This window comes from Heterocephalus glaber, unplaced genomic scaffold, assembly GCF_053883595.1.
Source record: "Heterocephalus glaber isolate CG9 unplaced genomic scaffold, H.glaber_assembly_v1.0 deba00001465, whole genome shotgun sequence".
NCBI lineage: Eukaryota > Metazoa > Chordata > Mammalia > Rodentia > Bathyergidae > Heterocephalus > Heterocephalus glaber.
In genome coordinates this window covers 5,779,706-5,807,460 of record NW_028258312.1, presented here as the reverse complement: position 1 = coordinate 5,807,460, position 27,755 = coordinate 5,779,706, and the positions used below count along the sequence as shown (strand labels likewise).

General features: G+C 37.2%; 1 long non-coding RNA gene across 1 annotated transcript; it reads right to left on the bottom strand.

Annotated features, from left to right (window-relative positions):
* Positions 1-1,264: 1,264 nt before the first annotated feature.
* On the bottom strand, positions 1,265-27,348 carry LOC147826554 (uncharacterized). Its single transcript, XR_015438925.1, has 3 exons — positions 23,865-27,348; positions 22,576-22,700; positions 1,265-21,293 (listed from the first exon to the last, which is right to left on the bottom strand). It is a non-coding gene; the product is annotated as an uncharacterized LOC147826554 (long non-coding RNA).
* Positions 27,349-27,755: the final 407 nt, after the last annotated feature.

Here is a 27,755-nt window from a genome sequence, read left to right as displayed (position 1 = left end):
ACAAAAAAAAGATAAAATTAAGTATGACAGTATTTTAAAATGTAATAATACAAAAAAATGTAATAATACAATATCTAAGATTTGCTTAAAATTAATCCATTCAGAGTGAGGACTGAAAATTTGGGGTTATATCTGCAACCAGATTGCCCATACATTGTTGAAGCTGTGTGATAGGCCCATGAGACTTCATTATATGATACTCCTTTGGTATGTATTTGAACATTTCCATAATAAAACATCTTAAAATAAATTCTAAAGTACACAGTGAAAGCATACATATTTTAAAAATTGTTTTGATAATCTATGTAGTGTTTGTAATATGTCATTTAATTTTATATACCTGAATGTGAGTATTTGTAAAAATTTCTGAGAACTATGTATCTTGGAGATTAGCCTTTCACTCGGGACTAGTTCAGCTGAAAGTTAGTGGCTTAAAATAATTACAATCAAATAGTCCTTCAACTGAAATCAAACAAATGTAGGAGGATGTGCAGGTGTGAATGTTTGCTGGCCCTGGTGTGCAGAGAACTCACCTTGCTGCTGACCTACAAAGCTGAGGTGAGGAGACACAAGCAAGTAGACAGCACCATCAAAACAGAATAGAGAACTAAATTTTACAAAAATTCACAGGAGGAAACACAAGAGGACAATTATTTCTAAGAAGCACTGTAACTTTTGCTTTCTTCTTCTCCATTATACCTGTTCTATGAAAGCGAAGTCCCCTGTTGACTCTTCCATGTCGTCACTTATTTAACGTAAAATCTTAAAGCTATATATACATGTGCTATAACTCCCAATCTTATATTCTTCCTGTTAAAATTTGAACTAACAGTATAACAAAAAAAATTATTGGGCCTGGGATTTAGCTCAATGGTTTTGCCACCTGCTGTGCAAGCGCAAGGACCCGAGTTCGATTCCTGATACCAAAAAAAATAAAATCTCTACCTTGATCAAAATAGACCTCACAACCAGATTTTGAGCTGCTTTCTTAATTACTGCCAACTTCCCAGAGATCAGGATCCTGTAGAGGAAAGAAAAGGAGTTCATGTGAAGAGAACAAGTTCCTACTGAAGAATATTTTTAAGAGTCTTTTTGTTACAGCATCTTTCCAGACATACAAGGAATATTCATAAGTCCCTTAAAAGAGCTTTTTATTTGTAAAGAATTTCAAATTTATACAAAGATGCAAGTATGAATATTACAGAGAATAGCAATATTCATTTTACCCACATTCATGTAGTTAACATTTTACTCCATTTTTTCTATTATTTGTGCATGCTCTTTAACTATTCATCTATCAACTATTTCATACAGTGTGTATGTGTTTATATATCTTTCTGAACAATTTAAAATGTATGTCATGTTTATTCCTAAATACTTTAAAGTGTATTTTATATTAGATAACTTTTTCATATAGTATATAAGTCTGTGTGTTAGCTCTTAGTTTCTTGACAAAATATCTGTGAAGGACAACTTAGAGGAGGAAAGGAAAGGTTTATTTTTGTTCATGACTTCAGAGGTTTTAGTCTGTGTCTGGCTGGCTCCATTACTGTGAGCCTGTTGCAAGGCAGAAGGGCGTGGCAGAGGAAAGCTGCTTACCTCGTGGCCACCAGGAAACAAGAAAGAAAGAGGCAGAGAAGAAGGGGCTGGGAGTGGATACTGTCTCCAAGGGCCCCCACGATCCACCCTCTTCACCTGGGTGCTGCCTCTTATGTCCACCATTTCCCAATAATGACATTGAATTATGATTTCATCAATAGATTAATCTATCTGATGAAGTTAGAGCCCTTGTGATTCAACTACTTCCCCAAAAGCACATCAGCTGGGCCACCAAGTGTTTAGCACATGAGATTTGGGGATCATTTCATATTCAAGCCATAAAAATGTGTCATTCTTATATCAGTTTTATCCAATAATGCAGTAACAACTTCATAGTCTTTTTTCCCAGCATGGGGTTCAGTCTATTGTATTTAGTTATCAACTTTTAATTGGAATATTTCCACAGGTTTTCTTTGTATTTCATGATAGTGATATTTTTGAAGTATACAAAAATATATAATATTCCTCATTAGGAGTTGGTTGATATTTCCTCTTGATTCAAAGTTGCATACCACTGTGCAAATTTTTGTATTTTTTTCAATGTACCACACCTGAAAGCAAAGATATCTATTTAACCTTCATTGTTGATGTTAATTTGAACACAGTGACAGTGTGTTTGACACATAGGGGTGTTATTTTTTCCCTTGCACCTATAAGTAACTTGGGGATTGTTTGAAGAGAATTCTGCTTCCTATCAAAATTTCACCTATATTTAGCATCCATTTTTGGCTCTTGTCTGAACTAATCTTTGGAAATTACCCACTGCAGCCCTCCCTCTATCGTGACATAGCATTCCACTATAAGCAAGATCCTTCCCTTTCCCCCACTGATTTTAGTGTGAATACATAGACTTGTATATATTTTAATTTGCTTCAAAATTCATGGCTGTACTCAGTTACTTTGGTACCAAAATTGTTCTAGATTTGGCCAGTGTCAGCTCCTTCAAGCTGGTCTCCATTTTTTTCTTTTTTAAAAGCATTTTATTTCTGGCACATCAAAATATTGAAGGCTCATCTTGTACTTATTTTGCTCCAGTCTTGTAATCAGTCATTTCTCTGAGAATCCTTTGTTCCTTATAATGAGAAATATTAGATACTGAAATATGTGAGCTAAATGCACTCATTGCTACTATAGTATCTTTATTTTAGGTGCTTGCAGTGACCAGAGCCAAGAAATCTGTGCATGTATGTATACATAGTTATGCACATCTATATGTATGTGTATATATATGCATATACATGAGCATTTACATATATCTATACACACATACACATATTTTAGAAATGAATTCACACTGATGCCTCACTTCTAAATTATCCCTGTGGGGTTCTTTTTTGTCTTTCCCAGTTCTATATTTGTATATCCTTTCTATAGCAAGGAACTTGGCTTTCAACCACATCAAGACATTTATTCATTTGCTTAATTCCATAATGCATCTAAAATTGCTTTGCTCATTTCACTAGAATATAAACAAATAAGCCCCCTAAACAGTGTTTAGGATTTGTTTTCAGCACTCACCCCATTACACCCCTCAGCCAAGACTGGAAGCACACAGACACATAGTGTACATACGGTGTTTATAGATTACTTGGATTAGTTCTTCACCCTTTTTCAGAGCATCTATAGCATGATTTGAAATACAATTGCATTTGTTTGTTGCAGTTTGTTTTCTGTTTTAGTTTTTTCCCCACTTGCCCAATCATGGTTGATTTAACTCTATGTTTCACTTTTAGAACATTAACATGCTTCCCAAAGTCATATAAAGGTCTAAACAGAGATGTGAAACTCCCATCAATATCCCTCTTGTCCTTTTTCCCAATTCCAGTGCAGACAACCAACTTCATCATTTCTAGGTTATTCTCCTATTTTAGTCTGCCAGGGTGGTCATAACAAAATACCACAGAGTATATGGATTAAAATGATAGAAAATTTTTGTCTCGTAGTTCTGAAGGCTGGAAGTTCAAGATCAAGGTGTGGCGGTGTCGTGTTTCTCTGGGGTCTCTTGATTTGCACACAGCCAACCCTTTATTGCCTCTTCATGTGATCATTCCTCTGTGCACACACTTCCTGGATATTTTTCTGTGAGGCCTAATCTCTCTTCATAGGCCAGCAGTCCAGTCAGATTGGATCTAGGCCTACCCCCCCCAAGTCTCATTTCCATTTAGTTACATATGTTAAGGTCCCATCTCCAAGTATGGTCACATTCTGAGGTGCTGAAAGTGGGAGTTTCAATAATGAATTTTGTGGGGACTGCAATACAGTCTGTAACACCTTCCTGTGGGGTGTGGGTAGGTGGGTGTGGGTGTGTGCCTATTTCCCTTATTTCTTTCACAAATGAGACCACAGAATTTATACTTTTGCACTTTTCTGGCTTTTTTTTTTCTAAGAGACATTTTTGTTAGACATGGTTTTAAATTTTAGTGTACATTATATAATATTTGTTGCATATTTGCTACCAATTTCTAAGATTCAATTATTTTTATGTATGATTTATTTATTTATTTATTTATTTATTTATTGGTACCAGGGATCGAACTCGGGTCCTTGTGCTTGCACAGCAGACGGCGAAACCACTGAGCTAAATCCCCACCCCTAATTTTTAGGCATTTTTAATGACCCCATTAGTTAGGACTAGACAATGAAAAGTCATCTTGCAGTTTTGGCCAGGGACCCTAAAAAGGAACAATTTCTAAACATCGTAGCACAATCCATTAAGATGGATATAAGATAAATAAATAGTAAAACTGAAGGTAAATGTAGCCAAGGGATATTTGATAGTGACATAAGAGGTTAGCATTATAGTCAGTCTTTTTCAGGTGTAAATTAATATTTTCTCTCCAAAAGCCAGGCTGGTTTGTATAATCCCTCTCACTATCATAGCACAGCAGAGAGAAAAAGATAAGAAATGTAGGAAATATCCTTCAGTACCTACCCTGCCAAAGTCCACCTAAAAGCAATTATTCTGCAGATTATGTTTGGATTGCACAATAGTAAAGTAGAAACAGTGGCAGCTACTACTGGCTAAAGGTCTTATATTTAAACCTTGAACATATATTATTGAAATAGAGACTAAATCACAGAAAATAAAATTGAATAGTGAAAAGTGAGCCTAGGTTTTAGAACCAGTCACCTGCACATTTGTTAGGAGTCTTTGGCCATCTTCACAACAGTTTTAGCTGTTTAAATAATCTACCCTTGGGTGTGTGTGAGCGAAAATAACAACTCAGACTCTCATAATGAAGGTAGAAAATAAAAGGTTGGTTTAAGACTATGGACTCAATTGTGTCCCCTCAAAATTCATATGTTGAAGCTCTAACCCCCATGTGACTGTATTAGGAATTGGAGCCTTTACAAGGTAAAGTTAAGCAAGGCTCTAAAAGTGGGGCTTTATCTCTGTGAGACTTGCAGCCTTGAAAGAACAGGAAGAAAGAGAGGGGTCTGTCTCTCTCCTCAAGAGCACACAGAGGTCATATGAGCAAACAGTAGATGGTAGCCATCTGCAGGTAGGAAGAGAACTCTCACCAGAACCTGACTGGCCAAACCTTGATAGTGGATTTCTAGTCTCCACAGCTTCAAAAAAGTAGATGTCTGCTCGTTAAGCCACCCACTGTAGTGTTTTCTTATGGCAGCTGGAGCTATGACACTCACCCAGATCTCCTGGGCAATCCTCTGCCTTAAGATATTTACTTTACAGGGCAAAGGGGACAGAGAAGCTACAGATATGGAAGGCTTCTGTTGATGAAGGCAGTGTCCTAACAGATCTTTCCTCTAGCATTTACAATGGTATGGTTTATTTCACATACCACACGCAAGTATAGCTTTACCTAAATGCAGAAATTACTGTAAATAATATGTACACAGTACATAGCCTTTCTCCATTCTTTTTCTCTTTAGCTTGATCCCATTAGCCTTCATCCTGTTCCTCACCCTCACCCTGCCAATTACCTCTAGTGACAACCTATGGATATCTTCAGTGTTTCTCCATATCATATGACATGCAAACACATACATAGTCATAGACATACATGTTAATATATAGGCACTGTCATGCTTTATAAAAATAGGATCATATTATAGATTTTTTTTTGCATCTTAATTTTCATATTCAGCAACTCCTATGAAAATCTCCTCTGGGCACAAGATGACCTCTGTTTATCTTTTTTTTCCCTTTCAGTACTGAAGATTGAACTCTGGGCCTTCATACTGAGCTACACCTCCAGACATTTTTTTATTTTTTTATTTTGAGACAGGATTTGCTAAGTCTCTAAGTTGCTCAGACTGGGCTTTAACTTCTGATTCTCCTGCCTCAGTTTCCCAGAGTGCTGAGTTTACAGGTGTGTACCACCATACCTGGCTCAGCTATTCTTCTTGATGGATATTCACTATTTCCATTTTTTGATTTGAACAAGTAGCATGACTTGGACAGATTTTTGACCTCTTAGCCTCTGTCTGTTCCTCTGCTCAGGATTGAACCCACTTCTCTGACATATTTAGATACCTTTTTAAAAAGATATACACACACAGACTAATTTACATATAATTTCTGGAAGAATCCACACAGCACTTTCTGATATCCCTTCAATATATTAACTGTTCTGCTTATATTAATTAGAATTGGAACCCATTGGTTGCAACCTATAGCCCTAATTGGTACCCAGGGTTCTCATCCTAACCTTGATAATTATTATTGTATGAATCATCTGAGCCTATATTTCCTTGTAAAGTTATGATAATTTAGAAAATACATGCAGTTTTGTTGGTATAGTGCTTTGGCTTGGCCTAGTTTTTTTTTTTTTTTTGGTACCGGGGATCAAACTCGGGTCCTTTCACTTGCGAGGCAGGTAATGGAACCACTGAGCTAAATCCCCGACCATGGCTTGGCCTAGTTTACCTATAACTGGTAATAAGAACATTCCTGACTGAGCATAGCGGCATCTGCTTGTAATCCCAGTTACTCAGGAGGCTGAGGGAGAGGATCACTAGTACCAGGACATCTCAGGCAACTTAAGGAGCCCCTGTCTCAAAATAAAATTTTATAAAAAGGGCTGGGGAATGTAGCTCAGTGGATGAGTACTTGCCTAGCATGTGTGAAGTCCTAAGTTCAATCGCCAGTACTACAAAAAAAGATAATTAATATTAATAATAACAATAATGATAGTTACCAACAAAAACACAAAGTGGTTCATATAAAGAAGAGTCCTTTCCTGTGCTAGTGTGGGACATGGAACAGAAAAGGGCATGAAAGAGGATCCAGATGGGACCAGCTCAAGGTTTCACCAATCCCTTGTAATTGATTTAGAGGTTATGGTAAGAACCATGCCATATAATATTTATGTCTAGTCTATCCTGTATATCCATCCTGTATATTCATTGCCCAGAATGGATTCCCCATTTCCATTATAAAGTTTATCATTACAAGCAGCCCCTGTGATATTAACATGATGCAGAAAGGCGTGAGACAGTGGACACATCTGATGACAACAGCACAATTTGGTCTCAGGTGGATAAAGCAATAAAAGAGCTCCCTTTACCCAAATGCATGTGTGTCACATGTTAAATACCTTTTGATGTATCTCAAAAGTGCCTATATTTCTTTGAATTTTTTCTTTACCTTGTAAGGCTATGGTTGCAGTAGCTACTCCAATGGAAAAAAGTCTGCATTTAGATGTTGATATTTTAGGTGGGTCATGAAATTAAATTTCTCTTCAGGAGTGAACATATGTTGACAGTGCATGGCAGAGCTGTGTGTGCGTGAGTGTGGTTAGGAAGAAGGGAAAGAGGCCTTCTGTCTTTTAGATGCATATTCATAGGAACACTCATAAAGTTCTTTGAGAAAAGTTTCATTTATATATTCGATGCTTGATAATGAAAGCAAATCAAGTGAAAAAGGAACCATTATCTTCACAGTTTTGTTTGTAGTTGAATACTGTTAACACATGGCAACTAATGTGGTTTAATGTATTATGTAGCATTTATTTTCTGGTCATTTTATTTTACAGTCATGAGATAATTTATTTTGATTGAAAATTATTTATCTCTTGTTTTGGACTAAATATTTTTCTTTTATTTAGCTTTGCATTTTTTCTCTGATATGTTTGACTTGCCATTAACTGTACTTAAAAGTTATTTTTATTATATAGTGTTTCAGTTTTAAACTATCTTATATTATGGTAAGTCATGCTCATGGCTAAAAAAACTAAAAAAATATGAAAGTGTATAAACTGAATAGCACAAATATACCTCTCACCATAGTCTCCTAGAGGTGATTTCTGCTCACTGTCTCTTCCAAAAATAATTATATACACATTTTCTATTTAAGAAAGAGTATCAAACTCTGCATGTGAGCCCATTACATAACTACATTTTTTTACTTAACACCTAGCCTGAGTCTCTTTTCACATCTGTGAGTTATATAAACACACACGTATATGTGCCAATTATTCATGTGATTCCCATAAAATATTCAAATATGTTATTTTAACAGCTAATCTGTATTCCCTTGCATTGAAGTTATAATTTTTAGTGTTCAATTTATGAACATCTAAAATATTTTGAGTTCTTTTGAAAGATTATTTTTAATAAAAATGATTGATATCCATTAAATTGTCCATCTTTTTATTGAATGATGGACATCAACTGACCAGAGGAAAGATTTGAGATTCATCAATACCCAACTCATGCTGGCTCCTGTCTCAATATTGATTCATATTCTGCTTCTCTAGCAGTCTTATGGAAACCAGTTAACTACAAAGTAAATTATGCTTACTCTCTCATTCCTGGATAGAACTTTGCTAAGATTTAGGAAAATTGATCATTTTAGTGATCAATTGAACAATTTCTTTTTGATGACAGTTAATGCTTATCAGAAAGACCATGAATCAGTAAGCTTTCAGCTCAGCCTGTGTACATTGGCTGATTGTTTCTGTGATTCTCATAGGAAATGCAATAATAGCAGCAAAATAACTAAAAGTGAAAAAGAGGGTTCAAAAATTCTTCCTACCAAATGTGCAAGAATGCTTCCCACTTACCTCATTTATTTTTGCAGAATTTGTTGTTGCATGCTCAATAATTAAAAAAATTGTAACCATATTTCTACTATCAATGAATAGATTTTTTGATTGATACGTCCCATTTTGTGTACTACGAAGATTGTTTTAATAGTAAGTACAAATGATTTTATCCTTAAATTTCCAAGTTTTAAAATATTTCTTTCATTTCCTTAATGGCCTCAGTATTATAAATAGTCTTTTTTTCATATTTTATTGCCTCTTTGTGTCTATTTATTTCTAAGACATCTCTACTGCGAATAACCCATGATGCACTGGATCTGGGTTTACTACATGAACAACCTTCATTCTCTTAAAATATTATTCTTGTCTTTACCTTTTCTATAATACCAATGATTCCTAAGACTATAATGATATTCTTAGAATGCTTAGAATGGGTCCAGCTACTATATATGAATTGGTCAAGCATTTTTCAATCATTCTTGTATTTTATTACCATCCCTGAAATATGAATTTTTCTTCTGTATATTCCTCCAATTCCATAGCTTACTTAAAAATACTTATTACACTGAATAAAATGAACAAAACAAAACCCAGTATTTTATTTAGATTAATTACATTTTTCAAGATGCTTTCTTCTTTGTGTTTCCATTTCCTTAGGATAGTGCCTGATACTTAGTAGGCAGTCAATAATTGCTCATCAGGGAAGCATCTGCTTTTCAAAAGGATCCAAACTGCTATAGGTACAACTGTGAAGTTATGGTTGAATATGGAAAATATCAAAAAATGGCATAAAAATAATATTGGATTTGTTGGGCTTCCCCAACTGCAGGTACTTTGCTGTAATTTTTGTCATCTGGTATTATTGTGCTGCTGATAAAAGATAAAAAGTTCTATAGAGCTCACCTGTTACCCATCTATGTTTCCTGACAACTGAGTTCAGCATTCTCTTACTAGGGGCAAAAGGTGTATAAACTGTAGACTGTGGTTTTCCTCTGACTCACTCCCAGCCCTAGAATTGAAAATTTAACTAAAATGAACTTCCAGGTTAATGTTAAGGATAACAATAAAGATAAAAGCCAATACTTCACATCCACCCCTGTGCCAAATACAATATTTAGCTCCTTTCTTACATTACTTCATTTAATCCTCCTGACATCATTAGGAGGAAGGATCTTATTGTCTCTGTCTTAGAGATGAGGAAGAATAAGCCCTGAGAAGTTAAATGACTTATTTGGGAACACACAGTACCTTGGGTCTGTTTCCAAAGTCTTTGGTAGTAACTGTAGCAAATCCTGAAATAAGCAGTTTAGAATTGAGAGCTAGCAGGCGTGCCTGCTTTGCTCCCACAGGGATTAATGGGCTGCTTGACTATTATTCTTTGTTTCAGGGTGGTGTCTGCGGTGTCTGCTTTGGATATCCAAGATTCAGACAAATCAGAATATAACTGAAGAACTAACAGAGTGGACTCATCAGAGGAATTATTTGCTCCAAAGATGAACATACAGGCTAGGGAAAGAAAACATATTAGAAAAACAATAACAACACAAAAAAATTCCATCTCATTCCCAGGAATATGAGAGTGAAGACTTTAAATCTGCTCTGTGGCCAGTCCCTCGGGATCAGAGAGGACATGTCTATGGAAATTCACTTTGGTCTGTGAGTCTGAGGCTGCTGGTGCTGAGGGAAAGAGAGAAGAAACTCTCACACCCCTTTGTTGAGACTTTGGGAACACGCTTTCTGAGCCATATAACAGACCAAATGTGGATCAAGGGGTAGCAGGCGAGGAGAGGAATCCTTTATGCAGCGGCCTCAAGGGGCTTAGTCAGAGGAAGCAAGAAAAAGGTTGGTTGGAATTACAGGTTGAATATGGAGTGCTGCTCATGTGAGGCCGCCCTAGTGTTCATCCTCTGGCTGACTCCTGCTATTAGAGCTATGTCTCTTTCCCTTTCTTCCTTTTTTCATTCCTGGCCTTCTGACAGTTTCCTTGACTTATGTCCACAGGGCAAGGATCAGCCCTACCACAGTGCCCCTTACCCAGGGGGCAGCAACATTTTATTGGTTTTGTTATTAAATGTTGTTTTTCTAGGAAGATGGTGAACTCTTTAAGGGCAAGAACCATATTACTTTTGGAACACCTGATAGGGTTTACCACAATGTTGGGCATAGAGGAGTTGCTAATTCCTCTTTAATTTAATTTGACATTAGTTTGGTTCTTGTTAGTAACTCAAAACTATAAGATTGCAAAAAGTGAAGTGTAAGTGAAAAAAAATACATTCTTCTTGGATACCATCAAAAACAACATTGCTTGGAAAGGATTGAAATATTTTGTACCTCTATCAACCATTTCCCTGGGAAGAGAAGCAAAGTTTGTAATGCTGATTAACAATGTTAATGTTCTTCTGTAGGCGGACAGGCAACTCAGAGGCTTGCTTCTCACCTTCCCCCTCTTCCTTAGAATGACTTAGCTGCTCTAATTTTCAGAGAGGGAGAGAGAGAGAGAGAGAGAGAGAGAGAGAGAGAGAGAGAGAGGAGGGGTGAAGCAAGGGGATGGGAGGGGAGAGGAGAGGACAGGAGCGACACTGGGGCTGTGGAGACTTAGATTCGCTTCCAGACTCTACCTTATATAACACATGTCCTATAGCAACATAGCAATGAGTTTTAAACTATAACAGCAACACAGATACTCTGTATTTAATCCTGGTACCATATCAGTATAAATTAGGAACCAAGACCTGGAAAAGAACTTGATGCTTTAGGTATCTAAGTACCTTCTCATTATAGCCAATGAAGTTTCAGCATTAGGAATAGCTACAGCTTCTAGATCTCAGTGACTGTGAGAAAAAAATAAAAATACCACAATATACATGGCAGATTATAATCTTTCAGCCCAGCTATTTACTTATGTTTGACCAACCACTTCCTTGACTAAGAGACTCCATTACTCTCACACATTTTATAACAAACTATGAACATTACCAAGGTTTTCCTGATAATAACTAGGTGTTAGCCTGTTCACCCTTTGACTAAAATTAAGTGGTGGGATGCCTTGTGGTTGCAACTAAATTTAATAAAGTATTCTTGTCCAGGACAATAAAGAGTGAGCACTGGCCCGGGGATTGAAATATTGGAGCCCAATTTCTTTTTGACCTTCAGCAAGATCCTCATCTCCTGAGCTCCACTTCCTCAGCTGTAAAGGAGCAGTTAGACTAGCAGATTTAGAGAATCTTCTGCTCTAGAACTCTAATGTTCTGTGCTATTGCTTATGGGATGTCCAAACGAAATCAAGAAGACATGATTTGAGGTCCTGCCCTGACATTTACCAACTCATTAATCCTCTCTCAGCCTTGGTTTCCTTCCCTAGTAAGATACACTGCAGCTCTAAATTTTATGATTTTATGACACTGCTTATTGAGTCTGAAAATATCACAAACATAAGGCCTCAGAAATTATCTTTAAGGTTTTTGTGCTACACAGATTGTATCACATAAACAACTCAATTTGATCCTCAACCATGAGAATTATCGTGCAAGCAAATAGTTTATCTGTACAACTGTATAGGGGTGAGAAGAGGCATGCTTTGCAAATGTGATTTAGTAGTAGTGGTTTTATTTGCCTTATAGTAATTAAATTTTAAATCACCATTAATATTTAGCACTAATTACCACCATGCTGTCTTGTTTTTGTAAGGTTAAACCCTGTGCCAAGTTGATAAATTTTATATTTTTAAAACTCTGGGTTGCCTGCTCTCTATGATGGTGCTACTGGAATATAGCCAGAGAGGCACAGATTGGTGCCTTTATACCATTGGCCCTTAGAAAATTGCACGTCTGTCGAGGTGCTTATGTAACCTGATTTCTGCAATAGGTTCTCTTTAGGATTTAACAAATTCTTTCCCTAGGAAATAGTGTCACTCTTTTGTTGTACTAGATTGATCATGGTCAGATGAGATGTATGAGATGAAAGGGTGCAGTGAGCAAAGAATGGCTGTCTCTAAAGGGGTAATTGTAAGATGTAGGAGATTCTGACTCTGCTTTGGTATAGGACTTTGTGTTCCTCACTGTTATACTTTATATCTAGATATCCCTCCCAAAGCTTCATGCACTCATGGGTGGAGATTTTGGGAGGTGATTGGATCATAAGCATGGGATACTCAGCAGTGGATTAGTCCATTGATGAGTTCATAGTAAATGTGATTTGGAAAGTGAAGTCTAGTTGGAAGAGTTGGGTCACTGATGGCGGAGCCTAAAAGGGTCTATCTCCCTCCTCCTCCCTTCATCCCTCTCTGCTTCCTGCCTGCCATACCTTGAACTGTTTCTCCTCTGCCATGCCCCTTTGCCATGCTGCCCTGCCTTGGAGTCAGCCCACTGTGGAATGAAACCTCTACAAACTGTGAGCTAAAATAAACCTTCCCTCCTTTGAGTTGTTAGGTATTGTGTCTCAGTAATGGAAAAGTAACTAAGACACTCACTTTTCCATTCTATCTTGTTGAATTTTCTCTGAAAGACAGAAACAAGTATTGGCTGCCAAGGATGGCTTTAATCCTTATTTGGTAGCTGCCAAGGTCAAAGAAGGAGGAAAAGAGACGGACAGTAACACTTACTGTTACTCTTGTTGAGCACCTCCTGTGTTCCAGATACTGTTTAACTCATATGAGGCTGATGAGGTTATTTCAGACATGACAGAATTCAGGCACCCCAAACGTGCACCCAGGACTATGGTTTTTTTCTCAGTTCTACTTTTCCCTGTTTGTCTTTGTTTTCACACTTAGTCTCTCTATCTGGTGGCAAGACCACCAGCAGCAGCCCCATTCTTGTTCTCCCTAGCTCTAAGATAGGGATAGTTGAATTCTCCTTGTTGTGTCTATATAGCAATCCCAAGGAAGAGTCAGCCTGACCTTGCTATGTTACATTTCCATGACTGAACTCTGCCAGGGCTCAGCCAGCCTCCTCAGGAGTGCGGATGTATGGTCCAAAAATCGGCAGGTCCAATGTGGAGTAGGAGAGGAGTTTATTCAAGAAGCCAAAAGAAGAGGACAGCAATCTTTCCTAGACAAAGACTACGTAATCAGTCACAGTGAGCTACAGAGAAATAATGTTGTTTTGAGCCATCAGTTTGAATGTTTTCTCTCGCTGAACTGAATTGAGAACCTAAAAGGGCAAGTTAAGGGTAGTTTACCAAGTCTCCATGGACATATATATTAACCTACATTTATCTGACAAGCTACAAAAATCTGCCTTTTTTCCTTGTTTGAAGACTCTTGCTGTGAGAAGTGGCAGTCAGGTTTCTCTTGAATACATACACAGTCATCTAGATTTAAAGGCATATGGTCTGTCTTGGCTCACTTACAGATTGTGAGATGGCTCTGAAGCCAAACTTGCTGCTTATTTCATGCCCTGAATATTTAATTACTGCTTGATGTGACTGAAGCATTTTATCTGAAGATGAACCACTGAGATTTTACCTGGATTGGGGCATAAAGCAGTTTTCAACAGATTGAGGCAATCTTAGAGGGAAGTTTATAAAGAAAGTTGGCTTGAACTACCTTGCTGTAGGTCATAATATTTTCAGTCCATTTGATTATTGCCAGGTAAGACAACAAGCACAAGAATACCTACTTTTATAATTTTCTGGAAATTTCTAGGGCTGAAAACAAAAATTTTTCTATTGGAATTAATCAATATTGACAAATGGTTGACCTTTATTCATACAGCTTCTGAAAGGAAGGATGTTTTCCCTAGTCATTTGTTTCTTTTCGGAGTTATACTTAACTGGTGCAAACTACTTTCTCTGCAGCACAAGTTTACATGGTTCCTCTCTCTGGTTTACCTTCCATATCTCCATGTACTAGCCAGGAGCAGCTGGCACTGGGGAGCTTGTATCACCTGGCACTCAAGCACATAGTCAAAGCTATGAAAATGGGTTACTCTATCTCCTGGGTTGTTCTAGCAATTTCCAATGATGTAAATGTGAATGCAAGGAAATAACTAAACTGGTGGTGAGGACTGAGTAATGCTAGTAAACTACCCAGCCTGCTATCTGGCACATACCCTTCAGACAAGGTGGGAGCTGTGTTGCTATCATCGACCCAAGGGTATTGTCCATGCACATTCTTCATATTGGAGCTGTGGACATGCATGGATGGTGCCATTATTAGCCACAGTTTGCTCCTCAATACCCGCTGTGATAGAGCCGCTGCTTTTCTTTTCCCTCTTGCCTTCCATTCTGGGCTAAGCAACTTAGACAAAATGTTTAAAAAAATTCCAACCTCTAATCCTAAAATACAGAATGGATGGCGAAAGTAATTCTACTGACCTTTTAAAATTCTTCAAAAAATTGCATGCTGTTTCTCCCTCCTAGCTATTCCCTCAGTCAGGAACACTTCTCACAGTTGTTAATAGTGTAGCTTCTCGCAATCAAGGGCTTAGTGTAGATTTCTTCCTCTCCAGAGAGCGTTGTCTAACTCCTGCCCTGCAGTCAGGGTAGATGTCCTTTCAGTCTTTCATAGCCCCTGTTTGTGCACCTGCCTTGTCACAGCAGTGTTCCCTCCGGAGACTCTGGCTCTGGCAGAGACTGGGAGCTCCAGCAGAGATGCTGACCACATCAGCCCCATCGATCTTTTAGTGGTGATTGTTGATCATGCCTTGCCCGGAGCAGACACTCCGTAAATGTCCTTCCTTAGAAATATATGTTAGTCCCTTTTGGAAGGGGCTCAAGGATCATTTCCTCTGTCATGTCTATGAAGTTATCTGTGTCCTAGAGCAGCCATGCTGTTATGGTGGAAATGTCCCGTAGAAGTGCTGGCCGTCAGAGGGGCCATTAGTCACATGCTGCTACTGAGCACTTGAAATGAGGCTGATACAAATGACAAATCATAATCATTTAATTTTAATTTTAATATTCACATGTGGCTGGTTGCTGTCATATTGGCCAGGAGAGTCCAAGAGTGCAAGGTTTAAACATTTGTTTCTAGGAGCCATTAATTCTAGGCACATAATTACCACAGAATCTAGAAGCTTCATGGAAGTGCCCAAATTTAGTTAACATTTGGAGCAGAGTTTGCAAGTGACATACAGACCATGTCACTTGTGGGGTGATGCAGAGCATCTCTGCTTTAGGCAGAGGAGCATAATACCTGGATAACATGTCTGCTCTGATGTCTTCTAGGAAGTGACCTTGGGCCAAAGCCACTTAACATCTTTGTATCTCAGTTTTCTCATCCATAAAGTGTAGCTGATATTAGTTTGCACCTAAAATAATTACATTGAATGAGAAGACTTACGTGTATATTATCTTGTGTATATGCTGCCTAGCAAATAATATACTCTCAAAACTGTCAATCGCTACGATTAGTTTTTCCATTCTTTCCTGTTTTTACAACATAGTATTTGTACACACATATGCATAAACACCAATGTGCCCAATAAATTTTCTTCATAAGTTTTGGTCAGAATGTGAGTGTAAAGTGCTATGAGAACATCCATAGATAGGAGTAACAATGTGTTAACCTGCACCATAATTAGGAAAGATAATTCTTTTTATGAAGATAAAGTACCTTGAGATATTATTTTTAAAGAGCAACAGTTTTTGATATAGGAAGCAGAACTCCTGCTTGTAGGAAGGCTTTGCTATTCTATTTCTATGTATTTGTTTCTATTTTTCTTCCATTATTCTATTTTGCTATTTTATTTCTACTCTCCCATGTGTGTTACCTCTCCGAGCTGCCCTTTACCATCCTCTAGAAAAGCAACATGTTTAGGGGGCAGGGACTTGTGCCAAGCACCAAGGAGTTGAACTGGGATGAGCCAAGGACTCTATAATTCAACTTTGGAGTTTTGCTATTCAAATCCATGTGCTGCACAATGTTTCTGCATACTTTGTTGCTCCAAAGTCTCATCAGGAAACTGTGTGAGTGAGGGTGGGAGACTGGGAGTGGGTTCCCAGCATCAGTAGCTGATTTGCAAGCCTGAGGAGTTTGCATGAAGAGCAGCAGTAAAAGTCAGTCATCAGCTCTGATATTTATAGTGAAAGGAGGACAGGAAGAAGAGAACGCCATGAAATGTTATTAGGAAGTTGGGGAAATAGAGAGAACTACTCAATATAATTCATACCTTCCTACCTGTTCATTTTTATAATATATGATATATATGTGGGTTTTGTTTTTCGAAATGGAAACAAGAAACCATCCTCTCACTGATCAATGGTACATGGTAAGTTACTATATTCTTTTGATATAAGAAATTGAACTAAATAGAAATGTAGGTAGATGAGATCTAAAAGCAATACAAGGTTTTCTTTTTTATGTCAGAAATTGAAGAATAATACTGAATTTCAAATAATCTGCCTGGTGTCAGTATCAAACTGTTGCATATTTTGCAAGTTTAGTTGAATTTTAAAAAGCATTTTATAAAATATCTTTTGTATAGTGAGAAGACAGATAAAAGCAATACTCTCATGTTATTAAAAGAATATTTAGTGGCTTGCAAATAAGGAACAATACAATACTGTACAAAAGAAAGCATTCATTTTATTAATACTCACAAATAAATAGTAATAATGTAAGTTGCAGGTGCTTTGAAAACTGTTGGAAATGCTTAGATGGCATCAAATTAGGGAGTTTTAATGTGCCCTGAACTGTCACTTCTGTAGATCTAGTTTTACCTGGCCTCATTGCTTGTTTCTGTAACTGCAGTTTGTGATTGTCTTGGGGAGATCAGACTGAGGTGCTTGGAATTCAAATTGATTCTCCACACTTGGCAATTACTCCCTACACTACCTAGAATCTGGGAAGTAGGACAAGCACCTTGGGGGGCAGAATATGCTCAAATATACAGCACAGTGGAAGACATACCTATGTATTCCTCTTAAAAATATCTTCTTGAGCCTTTGGAAAATATAAATCTTAGCACAAAAATTACCCCACTGGATTAGAGTTAGGACTCTTTGGGAGCTGTTATGAGAGCACTCACCTATGTGATGTCGCTGAGTTCCTCTTGCAGTGAGTTCTGCAAACCAGCAGCAATCAGAGAATGCTAAGAGAATGGAGGAAGGACAGCTCTCCCCATGCCTTCTTTTGCAGATAAAAAAACCCTGGAGTCCCAGAGTTTGATGAGCTTGCTTAGACCACACAGTAGTCAGAAAAAAGGCTGATCCTAGAAAGGCCCCTACTGACTCTCATCTGGGGCTCACAACACAGCATGATCCCGGAATTCTGTGGTACTCAGCACCCTGCCCAGTGCCTGGAACATGGCAGACTCAATAAATATCTACTGAGTGACTAAATGACCTGAGAGCCTTCGTACTTTTTAAAGATGACTTTGGTTAAAAGTATGAAATAAATCTGATTTTTAGAGAGGCTAGACAATTGTTAATGGGGTCATTTTGTACAAGAAGAGAAGCTACTGAGTAATAGAAACAGGAAAAAAATTCAGTGGTAGACTATAGTAAAACAATTAAATTTATCTCCTGATAGAAAGGGGCTGGAAAAGCTGGTAACCTGTGACTACATCTAAAGGGCTAAAACATCTCTGCCTGTGATGGAAAAAAGCATAGTGTGAGATTCTTTTGCTTTCTGTTGCTATTCAAACAGCAGGTGGATGTTCAGAATGGTTCTTTTAGAGAAAACAGGGTGGAATTTTAACATCAAAAGGTCTTGAGATAACCATAGCAAGGAGAATGACCACTGAGGGAAGAGGTTCCCTTTTTTGTACTGTTAGAATATAGCTATTTTGAGTACTTTTATTCAAAAAATGGAAATTTTGCCTAATTTCCATTTATCCAGTTCTTAGTCTACCAACCCTGCAAAGCAGAGGATGATTGATCTTAAAATGTCAATCTCTCACCTAAAGAGAGGAAGAAAAGATTTATTTAAAGAATAAAATGTCATAGGGGCTCTTAGGAGAAAAACTCCTGGGTTTGGATTTTTCTCTCGACAGCCAGCCTTCCAGGTGAGTAATTCTCTCTCTCTATCCATCTTGTTGCAGCTCCCTAGATAGCTATGAGTATAGACATCCAAACTGGCAAACACTTCCATGTTTTAGATTCCTTTTTGGCAGTTTATCTACCTGGGCACTGAGTTTCAGGAAAGAGTTCTTGATGCCAAAAACAAGACGTCCTTAGGACTTCGAGGAAATGATAAAATGATACTCCTGAAGATTCTTTTCCCAGTGAAAATATATGTGTCCACGAGTCTGGGTTTGTCTTGGCTTTGTACTGAAGGAGCTGGAAGGCAAGAGAAGGCCTTGATTTTGGAGAGCTCACTTCAGTGTAGTCTAAAACATGAGTGGATAAAAAAATTGTGAATGGGTCCAGCAAAGGGTGCCAGAAATTCTAAGATATCATCTGCTAGGGAGGCTTAACATGAGCCCTATAATGGATGTTCAGCATCTACACCAGGCCTGCCTGGCACACAGTTAACAATGGATAATTATTTGTTAAAATAATTTAGTTATAAAATTAGAAAAACCTCACCCACTCATTTTGGTATAGGCATACACACTGTTAATGAAATCTTTAGCCACTGTTATTTAAGACCCTGTGAATTTTTGTTTAAAGTGGTACCTAAAGATACCCAGATTGGCCTCTTGTTCAAGAATCTCACTCAAATTACTCTAGATAAATCAATGCTTTTTCTATAAACCTTTAGGTTGAGTATTACTGTTGATAAGAGTTCAGTGATTGGCACTTTGGTTTTCTCCATATGAGGGTAAATAATTCTTGTTCCTCAGGTTTTCTACTGTTTCCCAGCGGCAGGCTGGACTAATGGGACCTGTTGCCATTTTTCTGGACTAGCTGGAGTGATCTCTAGTTCCCTATCTGTATCCTGAGGGTTTTTAGGGAGAAGAAAAGGCAGAAAGCAGACTATTATTGCAGAAACCCAGGCTAAGGAAGGACTACTGAACAGACAAGAATCTGTGGTCTGCTCGCTCCTCAGAGGCATCAGGGCAGTTGGTCTCTTTGAAGACCACTGAGTTGCCACAACTACAAGAGCCTTGTCTGACCTCTGAAGGACAGGAAAAGACAAAGGACATAGGTGAGAACACAGCCTCTGGTGCCTTCTCCGAAACCTTTCAGGAGTATGGCCCAGAGACACAGGAAAATGACAAGGGAACAAACAGAATGTTCCTCAGCAGTTCTCTGGAGTCAGTACCCCAGGAAAAAAACCCCAAATTCCCAACTTTTGGATGATGCAAGGTTATTTATTCATTCACCAAATAGAGCAGCTCAGGCCAATATTGTCAGCTGGCTTGGTAAACAGCTCTGCCTCTTGTCAGAGTCAAGGAAGACACTTATATGTGATTTTCAACTCTTCCAAATAACTTCTGTGGGTTACATAGTTACATGCTGATGGTTCAAACATAAGGACAAAGGGAATGCGGTCAAAACAAAAATCACCCCTCAATATTTATTAAAATGACTGGGAGATTTTAAATAGGAGAGATGCCTTAGCATCAAGTCAGGATATGGATGTACCAGAACTTCTTTGTCTTAGTGAATTTACTCCCTAAGGGGAGGAAATAATATATATGAAACTAAAAATACACAGGTCTTTGGTTCCCCGATGGCCTTGCGGAAATATTCTAGTTTATTTGGAATCTGCCAAGAAAATAATTTACCTTTTCAGTTATATCTCACTTCATGTTTTTGAATTTTTAATAAATTTTATCAATTCTTGCTATTTTCCTATGACACACTGAGAAAAGCAAATTGTTTTAGATCTTTCTCTGTAACCACTCTCCCTAAAAGTTAATTATATTGCTTGTCATTTGTATCGTTTTTGGATACTACTTTCCCCTCTTTGTGTCTATGACTCATCACAGGGAAAACAAAGTGCTCTGCCCATTCTTAGTATCTATATAACTGTGAGGACATTTGTTTTATCTACAAACTGCTGTAGTCAAATTATTGTAGAAATGTGAATCGATTACTGCAGAACTGGTTTAATGCTGTTACTGGGAACCAGAGAATTAAAACCAGCATACAGGGCAATGCTCATAAGCAAAAGTGGCTTGGATCTGCATCTGAATAAGGTTGGTGTTTTAAGGCTGAAGAGGGAGGACAAGATGGAGAGACCGAGAGCAGCTCTGGCATGTGGAAGTCTCTCCTTAGGAGAGCCTTGTGGCTCACTGTGCCTGTCAAGTAGGCTAATGTGCCTGTAAATTTCCTCTGACAGAAAACACATCACAGCAGCAGCACTAGCGAACAACACAGCCAAACTGTGGAAAACTGAAAGCCCAGCCTTTCAAGGGTGATCACAATATACCAGAGTAAAAGATACAAGGCATTGAAAATAAACAAAAGCTAGGAAGAAATGAGATCACTTTCTAAGAAAAAAAAATTTATCATTTATAGGCCAAAGGAAATTCTTCCACAGCCATTTTTTATGTATTATTTGGCAGTCTCAGTTCAAGGTCAAAAATATCAGAGGGCAAAGGGAATATGACTCAAGATTTAGTATTTGTCATGAAGGGCTTTGTAATTGCATAAATATTAAAAATGTAGAAATAATTGTAAGCACATTATCTTCGCATCTCCACACGTTGCTTTAATTTTTAATGTAATCTTTCATCCGCCTTTTCCTCAGCTGGCTGTGGGTTTGTGATTTGCATAGTTAGAATGATCTGGTGCCATCAATTTAGTAATGAAGTCACTCATTGAGCAGAAGAGATTTCTAAAGATTAAACAAAGCTGTAGGAAAGAACAGAACAAAAACGAAATTTTACGTTTTAGGTAAATGGGAAGTTTATCTTAGAACATGTTTTTCCATTGTAATTCAATATGGCTACTTCACAAAAATCTTGGAAAAGGATGAGGAGGAAGAAAGCAACCACACTTTCACCATCCTAATCTAACAGTGTTTTGTCTTTTTTACCTACACATATACATGTTTTCATAGATGTAATCATGCGTTTGTATGTGTGTATAATTTCACATCATGCTTTTTCTATTATTAATATGGTTTTTATAATTATAACTTCTATGATTGTAAAATGATAATAAAGTGAGGAGTCCATAATTTATTAACCCTGTAAGTTTCTTGTGGCTGGCAGAGTGGTGAAACCAGATGGATGAAATACCAACTCTGCTATTAAACAGTGTGGATTTGGGAAAATAAGCAAAGGTTGTGGCTCAGTTTACTCATCTACAAAATGACGATAATAGTGCTTTTTTAGTGTTCTCATCAGAATTAAAAGAAATAATCCACAGAAAGCACTCAGCCTGCTCTGTCATATAGTAAATACTAAAGCTAAGTTTTAAATAGAAAACTTCAGATTCATTACATTAGACTTCAAAAACTAGGGAAGAAAACTATTCTTTAAAAAAACTGAGTTTCCTGGAACATTTCATCACCCTTGAAGTCCCCATGTGTTTCTCTAAACAGCTTAGTTTGCCTGTTATTGAATTTAATATAAATGGAATCACACACACACACAGTATCATTCAGTACTTAAAATACAATGTAAGGCTTGGTTTCCTTGTGATGGAGAAAGCTTTGCTCCTTCATTCTCCCTGTGACCTCAGGGAAATCTTTTTGTCTCTCTAGGGTCTCCATGTAAAAAGTTTGGATGTGCTAAATATCTCTGAAGCTTAGAATACTAAATTGTTAAAGCCTTTTCTATTTGAACATTGTGTGTCATATGAGAAATCACAGCCAGAAAGTATCGAGAGAAAAGTCTACACTAGAGCCTGCTGGAAGTATGCCTCCTATTTCCTAATCATGCCAGTAATAATGACAGCAAACAAAGGGACACAGAAAATTCTTATATCACAAATAGTTTTCTCATCTCTGATATGTACAGTTTTAGATATATAATTGGCCTTAATTATCACATACTTAAATCATAGCCAGAAAGATTGCAGTGTCAGTAGTTTGGAGTTTGAATAAGTTAGCATATATTATATATTATAGGTTTTCCTGGACAGAGACATTTTAAACTCTTTACCCTATTTTCCCTGTGGGAGTACTTGCCTTTCTACAAATGCTGCCTGAGGTTAGTCTGGTAGGCTGGATTACTCAGTATCTACCTTCTTTTCATGGTGGCTTTCACATTGCAGAGGCTGGAAGCTTAAAATATTTCCTAGACTTCTTTGTACCTAGAGATATGGATATGAAAGAGGTCTGTCAGTTTGATATATCACGTGAAATTTAGAAGAAAGAGGAGAAGCAGAAGCCTCATCCTGACTACTTTTGACTGTTTATTTTTCTATTATAATTAAGATCATAGAAACGTCTTCCTGGAAGGCAATAAGCACTGTGGCAGTTGTGACAGCAGTAGCTCTTTGATACCACCTTCTCTCAGAGGGTTATGCCCTTGAACCCACAGGGTTATGGACTTATTCCAGTAGACCTCAGAGGTCTCCGCCCCAGTGATAGATCAGATCTACACTGTCTTGGAGGCTCATCCAGAGTCCATTTCTCCAATCCTGACACAGATTTTGGAGGCATCTTCTATTAAATAACTTCCTGCTTAAAAATGCCTAGTTCTTATTTTTTACATTGAACCAGAACAATACAATCCAAAATGTTATTTTGGAAACTATATTCACTGTAACACAAGGTATAAAATGTGAAAACTGTAGCATGCTAGAGCAAAGTCAAAAGGAGCTTTGAGCCTGGAAAAACTAAGCTGTAAACCCTTAGTAGCTATGTACCTTAAAGCAAGCTATTTAACCTCTCTGTTTTCTGTTTCAGTTTCTTTATCTGTGAAATATGTTAGTATATTAATCTTAAATAGTTATGATAATTAAATAAGTCAACGTAAGTAAAATACCTAGCACAGACTGGTTATTCATTTCTCTCTATTCTCTTGATGGACTTCCTTTAGTGACTGAGAGGATTAGTCAATAACTTTGTTTTTTCAAAAACTGTCTTTAAAGGATTTTAAAAAGTAGCACCTTATAGGAGAAAAGATTTAGTTCTGATTCACAAAAATAAGAATAATATCTTTAAATACAGCACAAGAGTAAACATATCTCTTAATGAGGAGGAGCAACTTATTATGAGCACTACCAGTCTATCCTAACTGGTGACTCAGGGCCCAGATAATAATTAATTTATTCAACAAATATTATTAAGCCTTGACCTTACTAGGTATTACTTTACTCAGTAAAATACAATGCTAAATCACAAGGTCCTTGACTTCAAGAAGCTTGCATTTTACTGAGAGATAGACATAAAGTAAGTCAACAGTGAGAATTACGAAGAAAGGGCTTTCCTCCTCCAGCTCTCTTTCCTTTACCTTCTCATGTCCACCTTACCAGTTTATCTGCTGTTTGACTCATTCCCTCTCCCAGCTTTGTTTCTTGGGAGGACAAGCACAGGGAGGTGGCGATTACATCAACAATGTCAAGATTCTCTTGGGTAGGTGAATAATTTCAGGATCTGTGAAGGATCCAGCCTGTTACTGTTTCATAGATGGCTGCAGAAAATATGATACACTTAGATTAAAGACAAAAGAAGATGTCAAAGTGGTATTAGGATGATGTTGGTGCTATTATTCTATAGCCTACAAAACCACAGGATTAAAGGTGAGGGGTCCAGGTAGATGCCACATACCCAGTGGTTTTGTGTCACAGCCAGGAAATACTGAACTTTGGGGAGGTTATTGACTGTATAGTATGTGGTAAACAAGTCTGTTCCTTGGGAGAAAATATTACTTGGTTGCTCATGGCAAAGACAACCTTGAGATACAACCCAAGTAAAGAATGGTCAGGGCTTTGCATTCTTAGCATATGCAGAAAGAATATGTAAGAATGCTCAGGGTCCTTGGCAGATTGATTTTTCCAACAGGGAGTATTAAACCCTTCATGTTGTTTAGTTTTATATAATTACAATTATAATGTTTTCTCAATTTCTTAGAACTTTGCTCCTATCCCCTCCCAATCTTCCTCTTTAAATATGATTATTTAGGCAATTGAGGAACTCCGGGTATCAGGTGACTGGGAAGTGAGATTTTTCAGGAGTTATTAAATAAAATCTGAACCTGTTGTACACATATGAGATGTGACTAAAAAACAGTGTTTAAATAAAAAAAATTATAGTAAATGACACATTGTCATTAATCTCTCTCAAAACACTCCCCTTGCTTTAGAACATACTTATGCCACCATTCTTGCCACTTTCTGAAGCAGTTCTGGAACTCATTTTTTTGTGAGTATCTTTAGTTGCATCATTGTGAGTGCTTTGATATCTGAATCAACTTAAAATGTTTACTTTTTTGACCTTTAGGAAAAGCCAGAAGTTGCATGACGCCAAATCTGGCAAATAGGTGGATGACGACACACCATAATGTACTTAATAGTCTGGCTATCCATTGGATGGCACATGACAGTAGCACTCACTGTATTTTTTATTACATCTCATAAAGACACTCCTGAAAGAACTGCTTCAGAGAACTGCAAGAACGGTGGGATACGTATGTTCAATGTGAAAGGGCTTATTTTGAGGGGGATTAATGGCAATGTGCTTTTTACTGCAATAAATTATTAAAATTGAAACATTCTATGGATTTTTTTTTTGGTACCAGGGATCGAACTTGGGTCCTTGAGTTTTCACAGCAGGCAGTGAAACCACTGAGCTAAATCCCCAGCCCCCATTCTCTGCATTTTTGATCAATGTTTCTATAAACCCTCTCATCATCAAAACATGAGGCTATACCTATGCCTTCCAGAAAACTTATCCTAGGCACTCTTTGGAGACTTTTGACATACTCTCCACTGCAAAAGTACGTGTAGGTGGACAGGGATGAAAAAAAATATATTTTCATGATCCCAGCCCAAAATTCTCCTTAGGTATGGTTGTTCATCATCCCAGCCCAAAATGCTCCTTAGGTATGGTTGTTCTTGCATCCTGGTAGAAAGATCCCTTCCTGAATCACCCTCACTGTACATTTTTTTTGAGCTCTCAAGCCATAGATCAATGACAAGGGAGAAAATTGTACATCTGCTCCACTGTATAATCCAATGTTGTCTATTAATCCATGTGGACCATACTCGATTTCTCATAATAGCTATTTTACATGTTCTCTATCTTATTCACTACTTAATCACACCCGTCTTCCCCTTTCCCAGAAAGAAATGGAAAGCATTGGGGGAATGCTGTCCTAACAAGTTATTTATTTTTCACCCCATGTAATGCAATAGGAATGCTAAAAAACTGCTGTTAAGTATCCCAATGTTGGGAAGTAGAGACTTAGAACTATTTTGTAACTTTCATAAATTAATAAAAACTGCATTTTCTAGGAAGGAATCACGTTTGAAATTTTATGATATAGGACTTACTCTTATGTAGATTGTAAACGTGGGAAAATAATACTTCTCTGTATTTTTCAGTGTTTCTATAAAAAGCTCTAGCCTCCTGAGATAAAGGAACATATATACTATAGAGAATGTTCACTTTCACTCTTCCTAAGCACATTTCCTCATAGCATGAGGATTAGATCTGCAGCTATTTGTTTTTTAAATGATGGAGGTAATTACTCTGATTAAAAGGGAGACTGAAACTTCACTCATCATCCCCAAAGCAAAATATTACACCCCAGGATAGGTACATATATTTTTTCTGAAAGTTTGGGGAGACCGCAGTATTGTCTGTCCATCCATCCATCCATCCATCCATCCATTTTCTCAGCCTTACTGAAGTATAATTGACAACCATATATATTAAAAGTGTAGAAAATAAGGTTTTGATAGATGTATTATATTCAGGGTATTAACATTTCTATCATGTCACAAAATTATTTTTCATGTGTGGTAAGGACACTTAAGATCTACCCTCTTAGCCAATTTCAGTGTATTGTACCAGTTAATCGTTATTGTCAACTTGACTTGATTAAGAGACTCCTGGAGAGGTGACTGGATCAGAGAGAGATTATATTTATGAATCACTGGATTAATTGACTGATGTTCATATCTGAATGTGCTATTAGGAGGTGGGGCCCAGTTGGAGGCTGGTCACTGTGGGCATGCAGTTGGAGAATATATTTCTCCCTGGTGCTGCTTCTCCATGCTCTCTTTCTCGGGTGCCATGAAGTGAGCAGATTTGTTCTATCATGCCCTTCCACCATAATGTTTCTGCCTTGGAGCCAGCCAACCATGGACTGAACTCTGGGAAAGTGAGATAAAAGAAACCTCTCTTTTAAATTTCACATGTCAAATATTTTGTCCCACAATGGGAAAGCTGACTAACCAATATATATACAAGATATTTTTAAACTATAGTCACCATGCATACATTAGATCTTCAGAATTTATAACAGAGTCTGAAGCCTTTGACCGAAATCTCATTTCCTCCACTCCCTTAGCTCCTATTCTTTTACGACTTTTATTTTTTTTTAGATTTCACATATAATTTAAATCATACATTATTTGCCTTCCTGAGTTTGGCTTATTTCTCTTAGCATAATTGTCCTCCAGCTTCATCCATGTTGTCACAATTGAGAATATTTCCATCTTTTGGAGGACTGAATAGTATTCTATTATGTATACGTATCATATTTTTTTATCCACTCATCCATTGACAGATACTTAAGTTGATTCCTGAGTGAAATCTTGGATATTATGAATAATGCTACAATGAAAAAAAGAGAGCAAGTATCTAATGAAATATCACTTCACACCTATTAGAATAGCTATTATCAGCTGTAAGAAGCATAAAAACATGTTACCAGTAAGAAGAAAAATACACCTTTTTCATAAAAAGGTAGTAAAATATTATTTCAACGGAGTAAGCAGCAATCAAGATAATCCACAAAAGAGAACTTGCTTTGGACATGTACCTTATAATAGGATTGCTAAATCATGTAGTAGTTCTATTTCAAATTTTTTAAGAAACCTGCACAGTTGTTTTTTTTTAATAGCTATATCAATTTACAGTTTCAGCAGCAGCATACAAGGGTTGTTTTTTCTCCACATCTTCATCAACAATTGTTATCATTTTACTTGTTTATAAAAGCCATCATAACAGGTGTGAGGTGATAGCTCTTCATGGCTTTGATGTGGGATCAATGATGATTCCTGATGTGGAACATATTTTTATATACTTGTTGGTCATCTATATGTCATACTTGAAAAAAAATGTTTACTGAGGTCTTTTGACTATTTTAAAATTAATTATTTGGGCTTTTGCTATCAAATTTTATAAATATATAT